This window comes from Lichenostomus cassidix, chromosome 4 (genome assembly GCF_008360975.1).
Source record: "Lichenostomus cassidix isolate B80296 chromosome 4, HeHo_3.0, whole genome shotgun sequence".
NCBI classification, from domain to species: Eukaryota; Metazoa; Chordata; class Aves; order Passeriformes; family Meliphagidae; genus Lichenostomus; species Lichenostomus cassidix.
In genome coordinates this window covers 19,200,137-19,224,404 of record NC_139484.1, presented here as the reverse complement: position 1 = coordinate 19,224,404, position 24,268 = coordinate 19,200,137, and the positions used below count along the sequence as shown (strand labels likewise).

Sequence of the window (24,268 nt, the reverse complement as noted above, 5' to 3'; positions counted from 1 at the left end):
CGTGGGCTATAATAATATACCCTCCACTGAACAGAAACTCAATTTTTCCTATTATTCCTCACCACAGTTGATATATGATGAGTAAAATAACCAAAGCAGCCCTTTTGCCATACTACCCATTGTGTCAGTTTTAGATCAGCTAGATGAGAACACAGGCTGTCAAAGGAAAGCACATGACAGGGCAACATAGAAGAAGTTTTAGGTTTTCAACCTAACAGAAGTTTAAGCTCATTTTTGAAACTTAAGTTTGGTCATTTCATATTTCATGCAAAGCAGTTCTCCCATGAGACACACAGCACGGACCATTTAAGACATGCTTGTACTGCATGACTAAAGGGAAAAAGCTTCCTGTAAGCTTTGGAACAAGAAAATAAACCCAGTGCTACACTGGAAAAAGAAATTTTATTATGAGTTGAATCTCAGTCAATGTTGAATATGTACTACAAGACCTACAATCTACAGAAAGAATGGTTTGATTTTGTTAAAAATTTTTCAAGGTTATTAAATATGGTAAGTAATTTAAGTCAACCACCAGATGGGGTTGGGGTGGTTATAATTTGTCATATTTATTGTTATCTTGCTGCAGTAGATTATTTTTGGATGTGCAAGAGCACTTCAGATATATGGTTCCACTCAATCATATGGAAAAAAATGAAATTTAAAAGAAAATACAAACCCTTTCTCCCAGTACTGTCAGTATTACCTGATGCTCAAGAGAAAAGAACAATACTGTTCTAGGATTACTTTCAGCAAAGACAGAAGAGCATTACCATTTCAAGTGTATCCAGGAAGATGCCAAATCCCAAGAGATAAACCACTTGGGAATTTTCATGGGATTTCCAACAACACCCAGTTGCAGACAGCTGCGCTCAGGAAATTAGCACCTTTCTCCTGAAATTTTACTATCATATTGCACATGGAAAATATTGTGGTTTACAGAACATGCATGAGACAGATGGCTCTCCAACATCCCCACTTGTTAAGGATTAGCTTCACTCATTCAAAGTAATACCTATATTTCAAAGACAAGAAAATGAAGCCTTAGCACTCAGAAGTGCATCGGTTAGTGAGTTGCTGCCTATCAGGTTCCTGAAGTTGATGTGCTGGTTAGCAAGGTGAAATAACATTTTGTGGCACTCTGTGTTTCAAGGTTAGTCAATAATTACATCATGTCAATCCCAGCATAAATTCAAAACCTGAGTGAGGAGTTCAGGGTTCAGTGCTTCCCCCTGACCCAGCAACCAAATTTACATATTATCCACAGAAACCTGGAAGCACAACCCAGCTCCTGGGCACACATTCCATTTCAGACTCACTTAAAATCCCATCATTTACTTGATTCTTTTGTGTGTGGCAGATGACTTGGTTGTTCTGCAAGCTCCTTTCCAAGGGCAGAGCTGCCAGTCACTCTAGACTCCAATGTCCTTTGTCCTTATGATGTTCCAATTTTTTCCCCTCTACTGTGGTTTAAGAGCCAACAGGTCAATAACTGAACCCAAGTTTGCTGTCGCTGGCAGATTTTATATTTTTTTATCATGGGTCTGTCCACCAAACACCAGTCCTGCTGGCAACCAGTGGAATACATCTGCCTCAAATGTGTCAGCAGGGCTCCTGGAAAGAGCTCTAACCTAGATTTGAAGGGAGAAAACCAGGCTCAGCAGAGAGAAGCCTGGGGACAGCACACCCATGTGTGATGGGATGTCCTTCAGAAGGCAATCTCAGAGAAGGCAGGGCACAGAGACCCACCTGGCTGCAAAGACAAGGGTTATCGATGTGTTAGAAAACACAAATGCCTGGGGATGGTCTTGGAGGACTTGGACTCAATGATCCACAAGGTCTTTCCCAACCTAAGTGATTCTATGATAATCTGGAACTAGCCTTAAAAATTACTCAAAGCTTTTAGTTATCAGTCTTAAGAAACCCACACCTCGACTGTCCACATTTATAACTCTGCTATGAATAAACCTAGTACTTCACTTCAAGGGCTGTCCGTCCTGAAGTTTCTCCCATGATAAATTTAATTTGTTTTTCAAAAGGACCTGAGCAGCTGAAGGTCCCTTTCCACAATCTTCACAGAGAGAAACAAGACCTTGTTATTACAGCAGCACTCTTTGTGGTCCTACAAACATGCCAGCCTTTGCATTATCATAACCTCCATTTTTCAGAGGTTAATAACTGATGTACTTATTACTCTGCAGCTACACAAAACAATCCACAAAGTCTCCACCTGGGAGGAGATCCACAGGATATAGCTGGGTTTTTTCGAATTCAAATTAATTTCTTTAAGCAAACAGGTCTCTTGTTAAGAATTATGTTCTGTTATCTTAATGTTAAGAATTTTCAAAACATAAAGGAAAATAAAATTATCACTTAATAAATTTTAATAAATACATAAAATTCTGTGTGAGTAAAACTGCATTTTTAGCGGTAGATATGCTCCAAATTCATTTTTGTGTTTAAAGTGTTTGGAGCAGGGTTTTTTTAAACCTGTGTTCTAACTACAAAGACAAAGGTTTCTGTCCTCACAAAAATTCCACAATTGAACTTTGAGACTCTTGCATTTCAGCAGTCCTCACACTCCAAACCAGTCAAATATTACCGTTAATATGTGAAGATCTCTATTTAAAAGATTTGCTGCAATTGTAAAAGTACCTCAAACTTAATCTACTCAACCATAATGTTTTCTTACCAGTCCAAATGTTAGATCAGAAGGTCATAAGCAGTTCTATTTATTTCCAGCATTGACAGAAGATTTACTACAGCTAGGGGTACTCTAGGTTCTCATCCACTCTTAAAAATACATTTAAAGATAGAATTTCACATACTGTTTTCTAGAACTAAATCTTTCACTTTTCAACCTCCATTCTTTGCCCTTCTGTGTGACCCTGTTTAAGTACAAAGGCCCTGGACCCCCAAACCTACTGATCACTTTCTGACAGGAGTATTGAATATATATTAACACTTGGCAAAAAAAAAAAACAAACCACCACAAAACCAAAAAACAGTAAGAATTTAAAGCTTCATTAAATGAAGGTACTGCTTTGTGCAAAGCACATGTCCAGTTCTGCTGCCTTAACACAAAGGTCCCGGAATTCCACATGTCCACCTGAATACATCATTTTAGAGAATGAATAAAGTTTTATACGGGGGAAGTCTGAACTCTCACATAAATGTAAGAGTAGACATACAACAAGTGCACTTCCCCTGAAAACAGCTCAGTCATGATTCTGCTCTTACAATACCTCACTGATTTGATAACTCATTTTCCATGAAGGTGAAAGACTTTTAACAGAGATCCTCTGGCCAGGTTGGGGCTTTAAGGACATTCTAGATGTGATGGAGTTCTGCTTCTTGGGATTTCCTCCTGCTGATAAAACCATTGCACAGGCATTATGGAGATTTAAGTGTAGCTAAACACCCACCACACTAAATCCACGCTTACCTCATACTTTATGCATTTGTAAAAACTTAAGAACTGATTATCAGCAAAACAAAGCAGTCCTCCCCCCACCAACTTGCCTGCTGCAAGAAATGTGTAATTGTAGGATTACACCTGCTCTCTCACTGCCATTCATGAAATGCACACATTTCAGAGCTCAGTGGGACTTGCAGTCTCTCTCACTGGCCATCTCGCACATAACTTGACATCCAGCTGGGTGAAAAACAAGAAGGTATTAAACACTTGCCTTGCTGTGTGAACTAGACAATAGCTGCATTTTTCATCAATGAAATCTTCTATAATTTAAGTATGAAGTCAGCTTTCTGTTTACTGTAAAACGCATAATGAGTAACTTGCATCTTTCTATTTATGACATTAACGTAAATGTCTAAAACTCCACCGCTTCCCTGGGCAGCCTGTTCCAATGCCTGACCACCCTTTCAGCAAAGACATTTTTCCTAATATCCAATCTAAAACCCCTGTGGTGCAGCTTGAGGCCATTTCCTCTCATCCTGTCACTTTTTACCTGGGAGAAATTATTGACTCCCTCCTTGCTACACCCTCCTTTCAGGGAGTTGCAGACTAACATTAAAGTTTACCCTCAAAGCTCAGTTCTGGTCAACCAGAGAAAATGCATTTTAAGAATGGTATAGTAACTATTGTATTCCAACGGAACAGGCTCAATACCAGTGAAAAAGTAAACCATAAAAACTCAAGTATTTAGGGAGCAGAGATATTGAAAAACATTTTTCAGGTAGCTGCTTGTCTTCTTCAATTTGTTAAGTGATGGAAGGAAAGAGAAGTTGTAGATGAGAAAAAACACTGAATATTCTATTTCAGCAACAAGATGTGAGCCCCAGCAAGCGGAGGATGAGCTCATCTCTTACAGAACCAGATTTTTCCACCCAGCATGTGCCACTTGGGCACATCACATGTCAGATAAGATCTCAGCAGTGTAACACAGCAGAGTGCACATTTGCACATGCCTTCTTCACTCGTCACCAATGAGTCATCCACTGCAAATCACAACCAAAGAATTTATTATTTTCACATCAGACACCCAAACTTTGTTACTTCCAAAGTACAAAAGCTCAAGTGGGACCTTCATCTGATGGAATTGTTGCAAGGTTAGTCAGCATGCCCACAGTTATTCCTGCTTCACTACTACACAGTAGCATCTTATGTATGGGTGTAATGAAAATTCTGACTAATTAAAACACTCCAAGTAACTGCTTATTCTGCTGCAAAACTGAAATTAAGACATGGTTTAGCAGACTTCACAAACTGCTCATCAACACCAGAAATAACAATGGCACAGAAATGCTGTCGCAGAATATTGTTATTATCTCTTGCTTAACTACCTTTATCGTACACACATATTTGATTATATCTTCAAAAGAAGTTCAATACCAACATTGAACATATAAAAGACATGCTCACTGTAAGCAAAGCAGCCACAGAACTCTTCCCAAGGGACCACAGTGTCCTTATCCAGTCTGTGCTGTGAAATTTTCTTCAACTCCTCCATTGCCCTCAGCCCTGTCTGTCCCCGCACGGCACAAAGGTCAAGCCACAGCCCAAGCAGAATACAGTTTTGAAATGCAGCTCTGAGGTTTCCATGTGGGATGTACTGGCCTCTGAATATTTACTGCAAAACCTGTTTTCCTTCTAACAAGGAACTCCTAACACAACTCCAAGGATGAGATCTGCCACTGCATGTCACATTTCTTTAAATCTTTGATAACTTTCTCTTAATTGTGAAGGTAGAGAAATCTCTGGAAAATTCAGTAAGAGATAACAGATGAGAAGAAATTTGTCTTTCTATATTCTTCAGCACAAAAAAAAAAAGAAAAAAAAAGGCTTAAACTTATTTGGGCTTGTTACTGGCACAGTAAGAGGCAAGAGGCATTTTTGCACAGTTTCCAAAACTCACACATACAGGGGAACTTGGCACAATTCCTTTCAAAACAAACCTTGCTCTCCAGTCACCTTCAACTGAGATGGGGTTCACTGCATCCTCACACTTCACTGGAGGTGTAGGAGCAAGCTGAGACTGGTAAAAACCTGGCCACAGCAAGTTTACAGAAGAAGCAGATTAAAGAATACGATCTACAGACCATAAACTGTAGGAAGCACCTTAAGATCATGCCTCGTTGAAGGCTTGTTCCAAAGCAAGTAAACTCCATCAAGATCAATAAGCCCTTGAAGTGGATTCCAGACAATTCATACAGGAAAAAAAAATATAAGTCCTTTCAAAGGGGAGAATAGCAAACCAGGACAAAGAGGGAGAGGCTGCAGATAAGTGAGTGCAGCCAGAGGTAACATAAGAGGCTGCACTCCAGAGACAGAAGTCTACTGAAGCATCTCAAAGTGCCATTGCTCCATGTATTGCAGAAACCATTCTTTTTATTCTTCCTCTCTTTTGTTATTTCTTGAGTCAAAGCCAGGCATTGCTGAGCAGATCTGGTTTCAGAACTGCTACACTTAGATGAATAATAGATACCAACTCCAAAAGGAAATAATTTGAAACTTCAAATTTGCTTTAGCACCACAGCAAAGCCTCTATTGTCCATTGTCTCCACAAGTGAAAGTAGCCTGCTGCACAGAATAGGGTGTATTTTCCAGGAGAAAATTTCTCCCCGGAACAAAACAGGATTAGTGGTAACCTTTGTTTTACAGAAGCCAGAACCTTAACATCTGTGCAGATCTGCATATTTCCACAGAGGGCACTTTCAAGTGAGGGTTGTGACAACAGCAGTTGTGGGACTGAAGAGAAAATTCTTTTTCTTGCCAGTATTTTTGCAGTGTTATCCCCCACAGATGTCAAAGTGTTGTGGTTTTACCCAAGCTGGCAACTAAGTATGACACAGCTGCTTGCTGGTTCCTCAATCATTCCCAGAGGTGTTTGAAGGCCCTCTCCTCCTCCTCTTTCACCCAATGTGGGGTGGACCAGGGCAGAAAGGATTAGGAAATGGCAGTCAGTGACTCCCTATTTTACAGGTAGCAGAACTGAGATAAGCTTAGCCCATGATTTGCTTTGGGTGGTGTGGCTGGACAGTAGCAGAGCTGGCACTGGCACCAGACCACACAATCTCAGAGAATGCTTTTATATTCATTGGCCACCGGAGAACTTTTCTTTCCTGATCATGCTGGAACGAAAAACCTTAGGTTTGAAATGCTCTATTCATGCAAAACAACCTCTCCTAAGCTATGAGAGTGTGTCAAATTAGCTACATCTCTGGAGCCCTGTCCCATGCACAATTCTGCCAACAGCAAAACTGACACACGCAGAGCACTGCTGGGAATATACACACAAGGCACAATTCTTTTGCTACTCTTCCTGTTGGATATAATCATGCCTCATAGATGCCTTGTTCCAAACTGATTAAACTCCTTTGTGAACAATGAAGCCCTTGAAGTGTATTTCTGACAACACTTAGTGAGAAAATGACAAGTTCCTCCAAGCAGAAGGAATAGCTGAACAGAACAAAAGAAAGCTTACATAAATATTAGAGTTGATCTTTCCAAAATAACTTTCTAAAATACTAAGCCTTGCAACACAGAACTGAGTGAATAACAAAAGTCAAAGTTGGTTTAACTGCAAGGTCACTTTTTACTTTGAAGGATTTTTCTTTATCAAAATCAGTCTCATAAGATGGAGCCTCTGAGGAAAAAACCCTGGGCAAATATCCTAAGGTGTCAACATTTTTGCCTGCCTGCATTCCCAAGACCTCTCAAGGAATGATTTATATTAACAGAACAATACAAACTTGTCCTAGCAGGAACATGAACTCTGTGACTGTTCCCCTCTAAAAGGTATTCTTTTTCTCATCTGTTCTCTTTGCAAATACCTTGAATTGCCAAAATCATCTGACTCACCTGCCCGCAGCAGCAAGCAGGCCATGAGCCCTTCTCATGGGTAATACTTTCTCCTTTTGCAAGCCCTTCTGACTTCAGTTCAGCTGAGATATTAGCACAGGATCCCTGGATTGTGCGGGAGAAATCACACACATCCTTGAGGACTGCTCATTATATTAACAGCTTTGGTATTCATTCCATCCACCACAAATGTGCACAAGTGAGATGATCTTTAGGGTTCCAACCTAAACCATTCTATGATTCCATCAAACAGTATAAAAACACTGTGTGTTATTTGCTGTTCCTCAACTGCTTTTTAAAATGAGGTAATAGTATATTAGCTTTCTGAGTCTCCCCTTGCAGAGATGAAAGTTTATTAGATCACCTGACCACTCCAGTGGAAGCAGATATATCATGTTGATGGAAAAATCCATGTATTCATGCATGCCATTACAGACATTCAAACCTCAGAAATCACCTTGTGTTCTAGGAGAGGACAGCAGAAATTTTGTTTGGGTACCTTGTTGGGGAAGGAAAGGGGAAGGGAAAAATATTAATCAGCACTTCCTAGAATCAGTCGTATGGATATTAAAGCCATGGAACCTACATTTGTACTCCACAGCTTACAGCTGAAGTTGCATTACAACTGCAGATACTACAGACTGGTGCATCTTTCTGTCATACTATAGCATCCCACAGAAAATCACCCCTAGAAAGGCTGCTCAAAACTTTTATTTTAATGTGGGAAACCATAATTGTGCTTCAGGCATCTCAGTCAAGCAGAACAAAAACGTTAAAAAAAAAAATCATTTGAAGCAGGGACTCTAGCCATGACCCTGTTAGACATCAAATGTTTTTCATTTAATTTAACTAAGAACTTTCTCTGCTTCCCACATTTTATGAACTTGACTGACTGCAGAGGAGGTATTTCAAGTCACTGCTGCTAAGTTTTTGTGAAAACATTTGTAATTTAGCACATGAGCTTATAGGAGGTACAAACTTAGCTAAATGTATATCAAGAATATGTATTTATTCTGAACTTTTTTTGTTTGGTTATTTTGGATTTTTTAATCTATTGCGAAAAACATTTTTATAGAACATTTATTTCCTTTCAAAGGAAATTTGCAACTTGAACTACAACCATTTTGGTTCTGTTCTAGAACTATTTCCAGAAGCTGAAATCCCCAACTAATGGGGCTGTTTCTGATTTAAGACCAAACTGTTATCGTCATGCAAAAACCTTGATTAATGTTGTCCTGTTTACTACTTTTTAAAAGATTACATCCCTAAGACAGAATATTGACAGGAATATTAGCATAGAGTTAGATAGAAGATAAAGCATAGGGAAGGTGAGATGAATCTGACACCTGCCTGTTGAACATCAGCTGATCTTGGACTTCATGTCCTTGCATTTGCCTTCTTCCCTAAGGTCTGCCTTTCCTGTGGAATTGGAAGCAGTTTCCACTGCAACTTGCACAGCTCTGGAGAACTTCCCGGGATAGTTAGGAGATTGAGAAAATTACTTGCCCAGCTTTTGGAGGGGCTAAAAGACCAGGGATGACTGGCATTTGGCCACTGGCAAAGGCATCACAGCACAATGTGCCTGTAAATATGGCATCATTAATTTACCTGTTTCATGTCACTGAGTTATTGATGTGCTGGATGCTGCTAAATCAATAATAATCAATAGCAGCAAATTCATGAACAGCACTTTTTCCTTCACTGTTTGAGCTGTGCAGCTGATGCTCATCTACACTAACTCTGCTCCCTGCCTCCAGGGGCCCCAGCAGCAGAGTTGAGGTTTCACAGCTCTAACTCCTACATAACCAAAAACCATGACCCAATGAGAGTGCACAATCCTTGGACTCCCCTCAACAGTTTCAGATGCAGTGCCTGGTTGTTTAAGTGGTGCTCATTTCCACTTCACCTAATTTCATTTCTGGTAGTAGCTGTGGTTTGTTTCCCATCTATAAGGGATCAAAACAGGGCCTCACTGAAGCACCGAACTCAAAAAATTGCTTTAGATATTAAAGTATAACTTGGAAAAAAAAATAGCTTTTCTACCCTCAGGAACTGTAGCAGCAAATGAGAAATTGGATTCTTTGTGTCACTCTTCCATACATTACAAAATAGTCAGGAAATCTCACTAATAGGAAGTGCTACAACTATTTTTTTTTCTGATACTACTATTACTACTTTAACACAATATAATTAATCTTCTCCATGCCTGCACTCAGTAGACACCCCCCAGCACCATCCCCAAAATCCTTGTTACATACCCTCAAAGAAGCACTGTTTACATTCACACTCAGTATTTATTACACAAGATCTGAAGAGTTCCCATATCTGCATCCAGCCCTTCTCCACAGCTTTCCATTTCTCACACTTATCTTGGAAACAGCTGGAAGTAATTGCTGGAAAACACTGGTAATCCTATTCAGATAGTCCACAAGTAACACCACATTTCTATTATCCGACAGCGTTCAAGTAAACCAGACCATGAATCAACCAGCCTACACAGATATCAATCTTTATAATACAGCTTTTTAAACTTTATTTGGGTATTCCATCAAATGAAGGTTAATAGGTGTATTTGGTAGCATATAAGTCATTTATTAAAGGGTACAAGGATCAGCCCATACATCCAACAACCTAGCAAGACTTATTTAGAGATACACTACAAGTCTTGAAAACAGGACTTCCTTTTCGTGTAGCTAAGTGGAAATTATCTGCTTTCTTTTCTTTAAGGTTACACCCAAGTTTCATATATGGCATGATCCCCAGCTGTGCAAATGCTTGAGTTGCATTCATGTTAACAGATGTTAAATATTTCAGTCTCTGAAACCATGACCACAAAATGGAGAATTTCAATGGCCACACTTGAATATGCAAATTCAAAATGTAGGTCTCGATGAGCAGGCAAGATACTTTCCTCTGACTCATGGATTCGTTGATTTCAAATCTAAAAGAAGCAGATGTGATCATGCCACCTGACCTCCCAAATCCCAGTAACACAGAGTATCTCCAGAAGCACAGCATCACCCTTTGTGCTCACTGCCTGATTTACTCTCTTAGATCTAATCTCAGGCAAAGAGTGAACTTGGGCTGTGTATTGTAGAGCATCTGATTCTGCTGTGACCCAGAGAAACTTCACTGACCTTTAAAGTCAAGCAAGTGCAAAATCTCAGTCAAATAAAGCTGTTTGCTCTGAAAATCTCATGCCATTTTAAAAATGTATACAATTATGCCCAGGAAAACAGGGTGAGTATGTGGCTAGCACAGGTCCTTTTCGTGAGAACATTTTGCTGTGTTTTATAAACAAAGATAAAGTTTGGATGTTTTTCGAACAGTGTTTCGAGACTTGGACAGTTCAGGCCTGGCCAATTAGGCCTAGGGGGAGGGTTCTGACTAACCAATCTGGGTGACCTCTGAAAAGTGTATATATGTGTGGAAATCAAAATAATAAACGCCTTTCTTGCTACACTGAGAACTGGGTCCTCTTCTCTGCTAGCGGCTCAACAGTGACATGAGTACAGTCATGTGAAGCAATAAAGTACAAATTGCAGCCTCCTATGCACTGTTCAAGTGTTTGCAAGTTAACAATCCACTGCTTTTTTCCAAGATAACTCTTTCTACAGAGCGACTTTCTACTTCTTCCTGTTTAATTGTTGTGCTTGGACACTGTCTACAGGTTTGCCTTAGATACTTGTTTACAGCAAGAAAATAAGTGCATGATGCAGACAGATATAAATATTCTCTCAGATTTACTTCAGGAGAAAAAATTCCTTGAGAGAAATAGATTGCCTGGGAACAAATGGTGATTGTCAGGCCACAGCCAGGGTAATATTACACAGACAACTGCTGATAAATTTTTAGTCACCAGGCAGAAGGCAAATTCAGCATGAGGCTGTATTTATCTCCTATTTTCCATAAATATTTCTTTATAATTCAGCTTTCAGTCCTTTTCATTGGCCCTTTCTCTCGCTTGACATCATCACTTTAACTAGCTACTCTGTTGCTATTTCCTCCTTTTCTGAGAAGTGCAACCATTCCTTCTATGTCTATAATTTGCCTAAACACCACATAATCACGTGGTTCTACAGCAAACAACCACCACAACAGTAAAAAAACAAAAAAAAACACAACCCACCCCCCCCCAAAAACCTAGGAAGCTCCCCTGACACAAAGAGGCAGTGAACACAGTGTTGCTTCTTGACGCTAAAATGTGATTCTCAACTGGTAGAGTTTTTCCTGATAGATTTTTTTTTAACAGGAGAAAAATTTTAATAATGCATGCTTCTAAAGCTGCATATACAATAACTTGATATTAATAAAAAGAATAAAAACCCCTTTGACAGACCTACAATATAAAGCACACCAACCATGTTGTGCTACATTCAGTAGCTGTACTGCAATGCACAAACTCACTGAAGCCTGTCAGCAAATTTGGTGTGTGTGACAAGGTAATTAAAAACTTACTGCTAAAAAATAGTCAAAATCAGCTCTAGCTCTGCAAAGAATTTTAGTAATTAGCCTAGCTCTCCACAACCCTGCCAGTGCATGCTAACTACAGGAATAAATGAAAAAGGCATGGGTTTTGCTTTGGGCTGGTGAGAGCAGGCTCTGCTAATGTTTATAACAGGGTCAGCACATACATTCAGCACTTACTGTAAGGCAAAGTGGTGAATAAAGAGTTCCACCCAGTTCTGCTCTTTATGGAGTTTCTTTAAAACAGGGATATTTGACTGTGAAATAGAAAAAGGCAATTTGAGGAGTAGGGCCAAGTTTTCTTCCCTGACTTAATTGAAAACCACAGTCATGGGTCTGTGTGAGGCAGATGCTGCTCTGTTCTACTACTGCAAACAACTCATAATGGGCACTAAATACTTTGGAAGCACTTAGGGTACAGACTACTACTCCTGAGTAATTGGCTTTCTACTTACACAATTCTTCAGACAGATCTGATGCCTTCTTATAAATTTTGTGCTGACCTAAGGAAAATCTAAACGCAACTCAAAAATCTAAGTTAGGTAACTGGTATTACAAATCCAAGTGAACCAACCCAGTTCCACTGCTCTCTGACAAATACCAGCTTGCTTTGCAGCATCTGATCACATGTCAAGAAATCACTTTCCAGTGCAAAAGTTGAATGCCCATATGTCCATTTTGCAGCTGAGTTATCTGAGGCATCAAACAGGCTAAAAATACTGAAAATCCCAGAAGGAAGCAGGGTCAGGCTAGAGCATCAGTCGATATGAAAACAGTAGTAATTCTTCCAGCACAGTGTCAGTGCTCACTTACTTTGGACAGTTTGTCTGTCTGCAGTGTCCCCTTTGAACCACTGCTGCCCAATTATTGACGTAACATTTTCTCTAAAATGCTTCCTAGTGAAGGTCAGCATCTCCTTGTTTTCACACAGCAGCTTTTATTTGAAACATTTGTTGTCAAAAAAATCTTCCAAGAAATCAGCCCAGACCATCCCCCATGTTGCTGTTTTTTACTTTACACTAGGTAAATTTACTGAGTTCTTTACACAGAAATTCTGGTCTAAGATCAGTTTTTCAGCCCTTGTATTTAATGGATTTCATCAAATCTACTAGATTAGCTGTCCAGATTGGAGATGTTAACAGGTGATTCTTACATTCAGCATTTCTCAGCTCTTATCTTTACTAATCCAAAGTAACTATTTCCATTGCCATTTTAAAGGCTGACACATTACTGTAACACTGAAATTCTACTGACAGCATCTCTCAGTGCACTGTCAGAATCCATGCCCAGCATGCAGGAGAATGTCAAAAGCAATTTTTCATCCCTGACCACAACCACTCAATCCACTGATCAGGGATGCTTGTCCAACTCAAAACCTATCCTGCTCTGCAGAAACTTCTGGCATTTGATTTGAACACAAAATTCAAACATGGTATGAAAACCAGAGGATAAAATCTCTGGAGTTTGGCTGGAGCATGATATGTCTAGGAAGGTTAGACATCAGTGCTGCTACCTGTAACATGATACCTCAGTGAGCATCTCCCATTGTGTGCTGCACACATTTCACTGAACCACCAGTGCCTCTGGCTTATCTTTCCAGACTCAGCTCTCCACAAGAAAAAGCAGTCAATTAGCTAAAAGTCCTGCATAGACAAGTTCAAGTTACATCTACTTCCCCAAAACCCTATGGGCATAAATTGTATGCAGAATGGACAGAGTTGGTAATTAACAATCAAAATATCAAACAGAAATGAGAAGTTACACTAATCCACAAAAGAGTTAAAATTGGAGGCAAAAGATGAAAGAAAGCCTAGAAAAAAAAACTATGGTAGCTTGTTGAAAATGAATTACTCAGTCTAATGTTTGCCCTTTAAGTCATTCCAGACTTACTACAATATATCTGCTAGTGTTTTGGCCTCTTGATAACCTGCCTAGTAAATCAAAGCAAAACAGTGCATAATTAAAACCTAGTCTGGTTCATATTATAGAATATACAATTTATTTTTACAAGTAAGAAGACAAACCCCATAATTCACTTGACATTTCACTACACTCTTGAAATATAGTCTTTCCACTGGTGAAAATAAACTGCCTAGCAGCTGTGTTATATATTTTACCTAAATGTATATTTAGATCCATGATGTGTACAGTCTAACAGATTTGTAGCAGTTTTAAGGGAAGAGACAGTCCCTACTCAGCTTTCACACAGGCAAGTTGGGAAAACATGATAGTAAATGGCATTTGGGTAAACAGAAGAATAGTAGAGACCAGCAGGACATTTCATTAGTATCAACTCATTGACAAACAGCCTTTAGCTTGTTTGGATTCCTCCATGCCAACCTGTGCCTGCAGAACCCCTGTGCTCAGGGTCAGTGAGGTATTAACAGCACAAATTTCACAGTTAACATCCCAATGATAAGCCCAACACCATGACCCTTTTAAACACAGGTTTTTGTACTGGGTGGGATTACCAGAGTTGCTGATGCGTGTCTCAAGAATGCACCCTGCCAATACACATTCTACCCTCAAACTTGCAGAATTTCAGATAAACCCCTAATACCTGGCTCATTTCCTACTCTCCTCTGAGTTCATTTCCCTGCTCCATTTATAGAGCATAGATGTTGAAAGCATGCTGAATCATCCTGTACATCCTTAACTGGAATGCCAATTCCATACATTTTCCGATAGGTGCATAATTAAGCCTGGACACTTGATGGAAGATGCAAGAGCAGAAGGAATAGTCTCTTCACATTCTTGTCCCTTTTTTTGTGGCTTCCACTCCCACCACAGACAGAAAAACTGCATCCTGCTTTCCTCAGTCATCGGAAATGCTAATTGTGGTACATTTTGAGGATGCAATTACAATGCTTTCTCCAGCTACAAGTCTCATGATAATTTCTGCAAAGAAAACAAAACCTTAATCTCAAAATATCCATTCACTACCTTCTTTACAACAGCCCTCAGCACTGCTTATAGCTAGTCCATGACTCCAAGAAAGTCTCTATTACAGAAGATAGAGAAGATAATTTCCTATGTCACTCTGTGACAATATTTATATTAATGCTGTACCCCAGTCCCAAGACAGCTCAGCTAACAGCCAAGGATCAGTCTTTGATATATCTTTGACAAGGAGCTGCTGGGAAGATTCCAGCTGGAAACAAGCACTTGCTTCAGGCTGTGCTTTGTAGATTTTCTGTATTGCTACCTCAAACATCTCCTTGCAAAGCAGGACTTCTCAGTTGTGTCAGTGCTCCTGACAAGTTCTGTCACACAGAATGGAAGGGTAGGAAGGGTAGTTACACAATATGGAAAGACCAACAGCCCTGAACAAAACTGCATTTAAGCACAGTCCTGAGAATTGCTGAGCATGAGTGGCTCTGCTTTCTTAAAGTGTTTATTGCAGGCAGGAGCCAAAGAAACTTCTCTCTCAATTAATATGAAGTTATCATACACAGATTTATGAGACTACATTGGAGAGAAGCCATTTCTCCTACTGCTTCCTCAACATTAAAAGTCTACCTGATGCTCATGCAGCCACAGGAAACCAAGAAAGAGACTGAACACAAATCAATCCCTGTTGGAGAACTGGCATTTTTGCAATGTGGCTGCTTCCACACCTGAGCAGTCAAGAGGGCAGATACACATCAACAGGCACACAGACACTGCCTTCCCTTGTACTCTTCCTTTGAAGACTGACAGCACCAAACTCTTGGTAACATTCAACTGCTTTTTACAAATCACACTGCAGTGTGGAAAGGAAGATTGCTCCAAAGAGCCAGCCATCCTGAGGAAGAGGAGGAGAAAACCATGATGACTGATTGGCTGAAATGCATTTATTCCAGTAGGCCAACCAGCTTGCAGGTTTCCATCCTTTGGAGTGCAAGCTCTGATAACAAGGGAAGCATTGTTAAGAAAACTCTTGCTCACAAGTCAAAGGACTGGCTAGGATGACTCCAGAAAACCATACCCTCATAGACAAGAAGAAGTAACTTTTTTTTTGGTCCTTTCTTTTTTACCTCTGTCTTGACACATATAAACTCTTTTTTGCTTCTTTGTACTGTCACATGTTAGTTAAACTGGATCCATTACCATCAACACCACATTTTCCATTCACATGAGCAGTCTGTGGCTCATTTCAATCTCCAAACAAGAGGTTATCCCATTGGCATGGCCTGAATCACTGCCAGAGGAAGGGTTAACCCTTGGGGTCATATGTCTGTCATGGTATCAGGGACAATGCTACAAATATCATTTCTCCTGTCCAATTAATGCTGTCTAAAGGTGGTGTAAGCACATAACATCCCTCCACAGGCAAGCAGAATAGCCAACACCCTCCTGGGCATAAGATGCCCCACACATCTTAAAAGGTGAACCACTCTACCCTCTGGTTTCACATCCAGGAGAATGGATGATTAATTACCCACACAGTGCAATAGGCAATGCTGTGTAAGAAACATCCTTGCACCCTGCAGGCCACGCTAAGATTGTTTGGGACAGCTAACATTTGGCTGTCCTCTCTGCTTCTCAGACATCCTGATCCAGGTGGACTCATTTTGGCTAGTTTGTAAATTAAAGGTACAGGGCAATGGTCCATGTCCTCCCGGATCTGAACCACTGATATTAAGGGTTGCATTTTCCTCTTGAGAAATACTAAGGGATTCATTTGCCTGGACATGCAAAGGCTTTGTGTAGCCTCCCATCACAGCTTCAGGCTACTGCTCCCAAGAATCATCTCCAAACCGAGTGAGCCTGAAAAATTCAAACCCCCAAGCAATCTTAAACTTTTACATAATCTTGGCTGCGTTTTGTAATTTCTCCTGTCTAAGCAGATCTTAGAAATACACTGCTACTTATTCTTTCCTAAAGGGAAATCAGTGGAAGAGCAAAGACTAATTTCCACCTTCAGGTATTGGAGCAAAACCACTCAGGTTGAGCCTTCTCTCAAGCCTTCCTCTAAGGCATTTTAAACCCAGAATGTACCACCATGGACATAATTCAACAGTTTAAATTTGGATTTCCAGTGGCAGGGAAATCCCTGCAGGACATTTTTCATCTAACAAAACTAAGTCTCTAACATGCTATGTGTTCCTCAGCTTCAGGAGACTGGATAATTATTTATCCACACAGAGCCACAGGCAATGCTCTGTGAGAAGCATCTTTGCTCCCTGACCACCTTGCAGGCCACACTGAGGTTATTTGGGACACCTCATGTTTGGCTTTCCCCTCTGGTACTTAGAAACCCTAATTCAGATGAGTTAGCTTTTTTTTGGTTTTTGGCATGAGCCACCAACAAGACCTCTGATAGAGGAGAAATAATTTTTTTTTAAGAAAAATTCTTCATTACTATGTTTAAGAAAAGGTTTTGTAGTCTCAGCTCAACAGTCTCTATGCTCTTACTGACAGTTCCTGAATGCACTAGACTGGAGTCTGTGTTCAGTGAAATGATGCTTTCTCTGAGTTAATACTGAAAATAAACTATGACACCACTTTGAATCACTGGGTGTCCTTAGGAGCTTAAAATGGTTCAGCACAGATTAGGAGCAGCAAAGGAGACCAGCTGCGGAGCACATCAAGAATGATCCATGTGACCAACCAGCAAGTGTCTGAGAATGTTCTATGAAGTGTTCCATGGCTGGCACTCAGGTTTCATTGCAGTAGATGGATTGTTCAGTGTTGTAGGAGCACCAAAAAGTGTTCAAGAGGAGGGATGGGCAGGAGAAAACATTCCCCCTGCTCCCTTCATCTTCCTCCAGCTTTAGATGCTAAGCATGATGCCATATGGTCTGGATTCCCTGGGTCAGCTGGGGTCCATTCTCCCAGCTGTGTTCCCTCCTAAATCCTTGTGCAGCCCAGAATCCTGGCTGGTGGGCAGTACAAGAAGCAGAAAAGGCCTTGATATTGTACAAGCCCTGCTCAGCAGTAATGAAAACATCCCTATGTTATCAACAGTATTTTCAGCACAAACTCAAAACACAGACCCATACCAGCTACTGTGGAGAAAATTAACTCTACCCCAGCCAAAACCAGCACACATGGGGAAGGCAGCTTGTACATTTCAAAGAAACTAAAGCCCCTAATTAGCCACGCACAAAAGCTAATTATGATATAAGACAGTTAAGAGATATGAAAGTAATTGAGCTGAGCCAAAAGCCTATGCCAGGTTAGGTACAAAACCCCAGAACCCAGCACAGCCTGTTTTACCCAGCTTGGCCTCACTGTGTAGCTTGGATGTGTCTGGCACAAAACCCCTTGCAGCACTCACAGCGTGGGCAAAGGTCAGTCTGAAATAAAAATCCACATTCTGCCACCTGACTGTCACAAGGCAAAACCCAAAGGAAGTGCCCTGCAGCAAGGGTTGGCACAGCTTCCTGTCTTGCTCTTCTGCTCACAGGTCCCACAGGAGTCACTGTCTGACGGACAGAATACAGGGTCACAGCAGCTCGCTGGGTCCTTGCGGTGGAAACTTCCACTGTGGGGACTCAGCTGCTCATTAAAGGAAACTACCCAGTTGTTTCATCCTCACAGGTGTGGAGGTGCAGTGGCTCTCCAGGTCACCATGCACAGCAGCCATTTCCAGGGGAAAAAAACCAAAACAACAAGTGCATGGAAAACATGAATAAAGCATATCCCATGCAAGGCAATAAAGAGAAGCCTTTATCACAAGCTAAAACAATACCACACCATCGATTCTTTAAGACATGCCCCAAAACAACTAAGGGGTTTAAAGAGTAACTTTTAATAGGACATAGCTCAGAATATTTTAGTACTAGAACTGGTGCCATTTTTACAGAGACCATTTGTATTACCAAGTATTCTGACAGGATATTTTCACTTGGTTTCCTAACTTGCTTCTGCTGCACGTGCTTTAAACTTGTGATCCAATTTCATTCATAGATTTCTCACTTGCTTGGAATCAGGCCCATCTTGGCACATTCCTGTGGAAGTCCTGTCAAAATGTGCCCCTTTTTCATGCAACACCATCTTTCAGAAGTGTAGCTCTGCTAACTCAGTCTGGGGTCTCCTTCTCAGGACTACCCACTGGAAACCAAACACTGTTCACTTGCACATCTGTAACACTTTGGGACATGTTTACAGCTCCATGGCTGTTACACTGGAAAAAGGGGCACACTGGGCTGCCAGGGTTGTAACTCCAGCCCATCCATGGCCTGGTCCCAGCCACAGGCAGCTCACCTGACTCTGTATAACAGGACAGGTTTATAACTAGCTAGCACACCAAACAGTGAACACCTAAAGCTAACAACCTAATTATATTTGCTGTGAGACAGAATCAATGTTTCATTTGTGAAGCCCTTAAAATGTGAGGCAACAGATTCCCTTCCCATGAACTGCATCTACCTTGCAGAAATCCTAAGCTGGCTTCGTGGCAACCTCAGGAAAATCAATCCAGCTAAGCACAAAGGGCTTCCCACCAAAATGGAATATATTTCAATTTGTGAGAATGCAATGATTTGTTCCAGGCCCAGCAGCTTAAGCATTGATTGCCAGGTACTGGTGAGAAAGAAAAGCCAACCATTTGCACAGATTCTCTCCTGGTTTAGTACAAGCTAATACCACAATCAATGCTGATAGCAGCCAGGAGCAAGTGCAGAGTGTCAACAGTGGAAGAAAACGCCTGACATCTCTACAAGTGTGGAAATTACAAGCTTGGAGAGGTACATGGAACATCTTTAACCATCTTCTGCCTTAACTATCAGAATTGTTTTAGACCCTCAGGAGGAGGCAGCAGCTGGCTGGTATCAGTCTCCCAGTCAGACACTTGAGCAAAAATAAGTCATCAGTAATGAGCAGATTGCTTTCTTCCCAGCTCCCACAACATGCATAAACACACCTAAACATCCCCAATGCCTGCTGTCAGCACAGGTGGGTTTGTAAGAAACCTCTGGTACAAGACAGTTTTCTGCCATACCTCCTCTTTATGCCAGCTGTGGCTCCAAGTAGGATTCCTCTGCACAGGCTGGTGCATGCAACAGCTTGGCAATGAGATTAATGGTCTCAAGGCAGCAGAAGTGAGACCAGGGTAAAACCAGATCTGTCCTTGGACAGAGACAAGAGGAACAACTGGCTGTGAAATTGAATGCCTGCACAACAGGACATATAATGGAATTGTCAGTTATCTTTTTTCAATTAAAAATTATGCACAAGTCCAGTATGATGAAGTATTGCAACTGATAATCCAATCTGTGTCCTTTAGAGGTCTTTTACCCATCTGTCTCCCAAAGGCTGTGCACATTCATGCCAGGAGGCAGTGGGCTGATGGGATTTCATGACCAGCATCACAGTCTGTAAATCATGTTCAGAATAAGCCAAATGCCACAGGCTCTAGCTGACAGCAGAAGGCATTTCTGAACAGCCCCACCACTCTGATAACAGCAGCCCACACACCTGCAAGGTAGGGCAGCCTGATTTGAAAAACCACCCACCTGCCCTTTGATTGTCCCCAAGTAACCAGCTGGGTCACTCATCAGCACTAATAAGATGTCAATATCTCTCAATAGTTCTCACTACAACACAAGCAGCAAATATTATTAGCTTCTTACCCAGGTTTGATAACTCCCTGGAAAATATTTTCCTGATTTGACTAAGGCAAGCAGCAACAACAACAAAAGAGTGTTTCGCATGTGGCAATATATCCTCTAGCAGCTCACTTTCTGATCAAGGAATTTAAATATGTATTTCATTTCATTAGGTAAAGTCTAACTGTCAGATTAAATCTGATTACATTATTGGAAAACAAAATGTAACCTTCCACTCAGACCCAGAAGTAATGTAGTTATTATTTCATGCACTTGATTGCTTTGTTGTCTGACCATAAATTTCTGATGCTGCTCTTCCTCAAATACAAGCATCACAGAATAAAAGTAATTAAAGGCTACAGTATGGCTGCTGTGGAGAAATGGGTAAGATTCAAGTCTTTTCACCTTCCAATCACTTCACAGATCAAAAAAGCCTAAGGTTTGAGCAGACCATTAGATCATGGTGTCTGACCTCCTGTCGGTCAGACCCTTAAACTGCACTGCTGTCTCTGGACTACACTGAACCAGCATTAACTGGCTAAGCCACTTCTCAGCCAGGCAACCATTCTGGATTTCAAGATGGCAAAACAGTGGAAACCTACACTTGGCCTTTCATAGTTCCAGAGCTTAATTCCTGCTCTGAGGAGCTGCTGCCTTTGTTTTCTCATCACAGTTTCATGTTTTCAATTTTTACCCCTTTGTTACTACGCCTCTCATCCTAGTTCAGTAAATATGCTTTGCATGGAAGAAAATGGATAATTAGCCACTCCAGGGACTTCTGAGAGAATTCAACAGCATAAATTCCTCAAGCTCGGTCTAAAAAGTATTTATCTTTTCTAAAGTAAGTTTGACCACACTTAGCTGTATTACCCCAATGTTTTAACACACTAAAAACACGTGTACCAATATTCTGGGCTTATTTCTCTTAATGGCTTACACCAGCACCAACACACCAGGCAAAAGGCAATGAAACACTAACATCTGTGTAATTTGCATGCAGCTATTTCAAAATCTATTTTGCATTTATGTCTCCCCTCCACCCAGACTGTCTCACCTTACCAGTCTGTCTTTGCTGTAATGCAGCATCCACAAATATCATTCTGTTAACTATTCACTTGCAGACTGTAAATGGAAATACTGAGTTATGGCTGTTCCTAGCAAAACCTCTCAGCTGATAGGGATTCCTTAATCAACAGCTAGAATGACATCAGTTCCTTAACTCTTATCCTATCAGCTCTCAACAGCTAATTTTTGCAAGTCACAAACACCTGTGAAGTTGGGTACCTCTTCTCCCCTGCACAATTACTTTTTCCAACCCTACTTAGCTTGTTTGCTAGCACCTGTTTTCCTTTAAGCCATATCGATTTGCACTAATACGTTCCCATCCTGTAATTCTTTATTGAGTGAATCTCATTTCAGTTTTGACATATTTTCCCTGGGACTACTGACAGAATAGCCAGCCTACTGATGAGCCCAAAACTAATGTGAGCTCCTAGTCCAGTGATGAACTCCCATCTGTTTCTCTCTTCACGTATGCCACAAAAAGGAGAAACATTACTTACAATACAAAGGCAAATTCCAGCTAAAAACCACACAAAAAATATCAAAGTAAATCTGGAACAGATAAGGGTTCAGGAGTTTCTATTGTGAAAGTTGCAGCAACTTTTGCAAGCAACAACAAAAAGTCCTTCTGTTCCTGTCTTGGGTCTTCAGTTACCTCTACAGTAGAAATTCACTTTCTCAGGTCATGCATATTATATTAGCTCCACTGGCAGTGTGTGTGCATGCATCCTGAATTTCCCACCAGCCTCTAACCACACAAAACCTCCAGGGAATTCCTAATCTTCCCCTCTCTGTTAATCCTCCCCTGGCTAGTAATCTTTATTCTGCATGGAAGGAAAAAGCATCTGATCAGAGAAGATGCCCTCAGGTTAGGGGAACAGGTATTGAGCTCCATTAGCAAAACCCCACAGATCAAAGCTATTGACCAGCTGCTGCTAAAGGAGGCTTACAAAGGCAGGTCAAGATTTCCAGCCCTTCAAAAAGGAGATGACAACAATGGAAATAGCACAGGCTTTGAGCACATTCAAGTAACAAGACATCTTACAAAGACTGAGAGAGTCTAAAATAATCTCCAACTATTCCTCTCTGGCTTTATCCATTACTGCAAAGCTGAAATACATAATGACAATTATTTGTTTTCAGATAATAAACATGCTAATTCAAAGGACAAAAACCTAGTCATATTGGTGGCTATAATGCTGTAAGCTATGAGGGGTCACAACAAAATTACACATCCAACACAGATGAACAAGGCAAGGCAGTATAACTATAGAAAGTGACTATTTCCCATTCTTCAGAGCAGAAAATTATAGCTGCTCATGGATTTAACCATGTGAAACAGTTACAGAACACTACACATACCTTACTATTTTCCTCTAATTTTATAGTTAGCACAGTACCTTGGGACTATCCATGTACAGTAGAGACCTGCTAGGCAGAACTTGCTGGAGAAAGCAGCTTCTATCCTTCCAGGCTCTTAAAAACACTTAGAAACAATCAGTGCCAATCGTTACCTGATGCTTTAATGGTGCTCAGGTGTGCAACCACAGTGCATGTTTTGAAAGCAAAATCACAGCAGCAATGCAGTGTTTTGTATCCAGAAATAAAGCACTGTACAGGCAATAATGGAAGCATTATGTACCCTGAAGTATAGAAGTTACAACAGTGATTGCAGCATTCAAAAGCCAACAAAAATATAACCTTGCCACGACTCCCCCAAAGCTGTGAGGTAACTGATAGCACATTTCCCTCAATCATTCCCCCAAACAATCAACACATGCTATGCTGTGAAAATATCTTGATTTACAGCATGGTAACTGACCCAGTTCCACACCCCCTGCCTTGAGCAGGAACATCTGCCACTAGACCAGGTTGCTCAAAGCCCCATCTAAGCTGGCCTTGAACATTTCCAGGCATGGGGCATCTACAGCTTCTCTGGGCAACTTGTGCCAGTGTTTCACTACCCTTACTGTAAACAATTTCTTCCTAATATCTAACCTAACCCTACTTTCTTTCAATTTAAAGCCATTACCCCTCATCATGTCAATACATGCCCTTGCAAAGCCTCCTTTAAGGCTCCCATTAGACACTGGAAGGTGTTAAAAGTCTCCAGGCTACACACCCCAACTATCTCAGGCTGTCTCTACATCAGAGATGCTCCATCCCTCTGACCATCTTTGTGCTCTCCTCTAGACTCACTCCAACAGGTCCATCTCCTCGTGTTGGGGACCCAGAGCCAATGCAGCGCTGCAGGTGGGATCTCACCAGAGCAGAGCAGAGCAGAGGGCACAATCCCCTCCCTGGCCCTGCTGCCCACACTGCTTTGGAGGCAGCCCAGGACACAACTGGCTTTCTGGGCTTCAGGCACACATTTCCAGGTCATCTTGAGCTTCTTGTCTATGAAGTGCTTCTCCTCAGGGCTGCTCACAATGCATTCTCTACCCAGCCTGTATTTGGGCTTGGGATATCCCCGACCCATGTGCAGCATCTTGCACTTGGCCTTACTGAACTTCATGAGGTTCAGACAGCCCCACCTCTGAGGCCGGTCAAGGTGCCTCTGGGTGGCATCCCTTCCCTCACAAGTCACAGTTTCAAGTTTGCACTCCTGCAACAAAATTAATGCTGTGCACTCACTGTGAACCCAGGCTGACAGCCTGGTTTTTAATCCAATGTTCTTAGTCTGGTAAACTTTTTTATTTTGCTTTTGGATTATCTTTTGCAATGAGTAACCAAGTTAGAATAGTGACTACCACAAAGAATAAAAACATAATTTCATACAGAAGTAATTTATCATGTGTGAAGGAAAGTCCCTAAGCCTTAAACAAAAAAAAGGGAAATGGATTTGCATGGGTGTTGTCCCCCTAACAGATTACTTACATTGTTTTCG

At 41.0% G+C, this 24,268-nt stretch overlaps 1 protein-coding gene across 2 annotated transcripts in view; it reads right to left on the bottom strand.

Moving 5' to 3' along the window:
* ARHGAP24 (Rho GTPase activating protein 24) overlaps positions 1-22,860 on the bottom strand; it is a 246,748-nt gene extending 223,888 nt beyond the window's left edge. Inside the window, exon 1 of one of the 2 annotated variants that reach the window (XM_085058128.1) lies at positions 22,782-22,860. The gene's annotated coding sequence lies outside the window, so the exon portion shown is untranslated. Of the gene's footprint in view, positions 1-22,743 lie in introns of both variants that reach the window. The other variant, XM_085058129.1, reaches the window with a different exon arrangement.
* Positions 22,861-24,268: the final 1,408 nt, after the last annotated feature.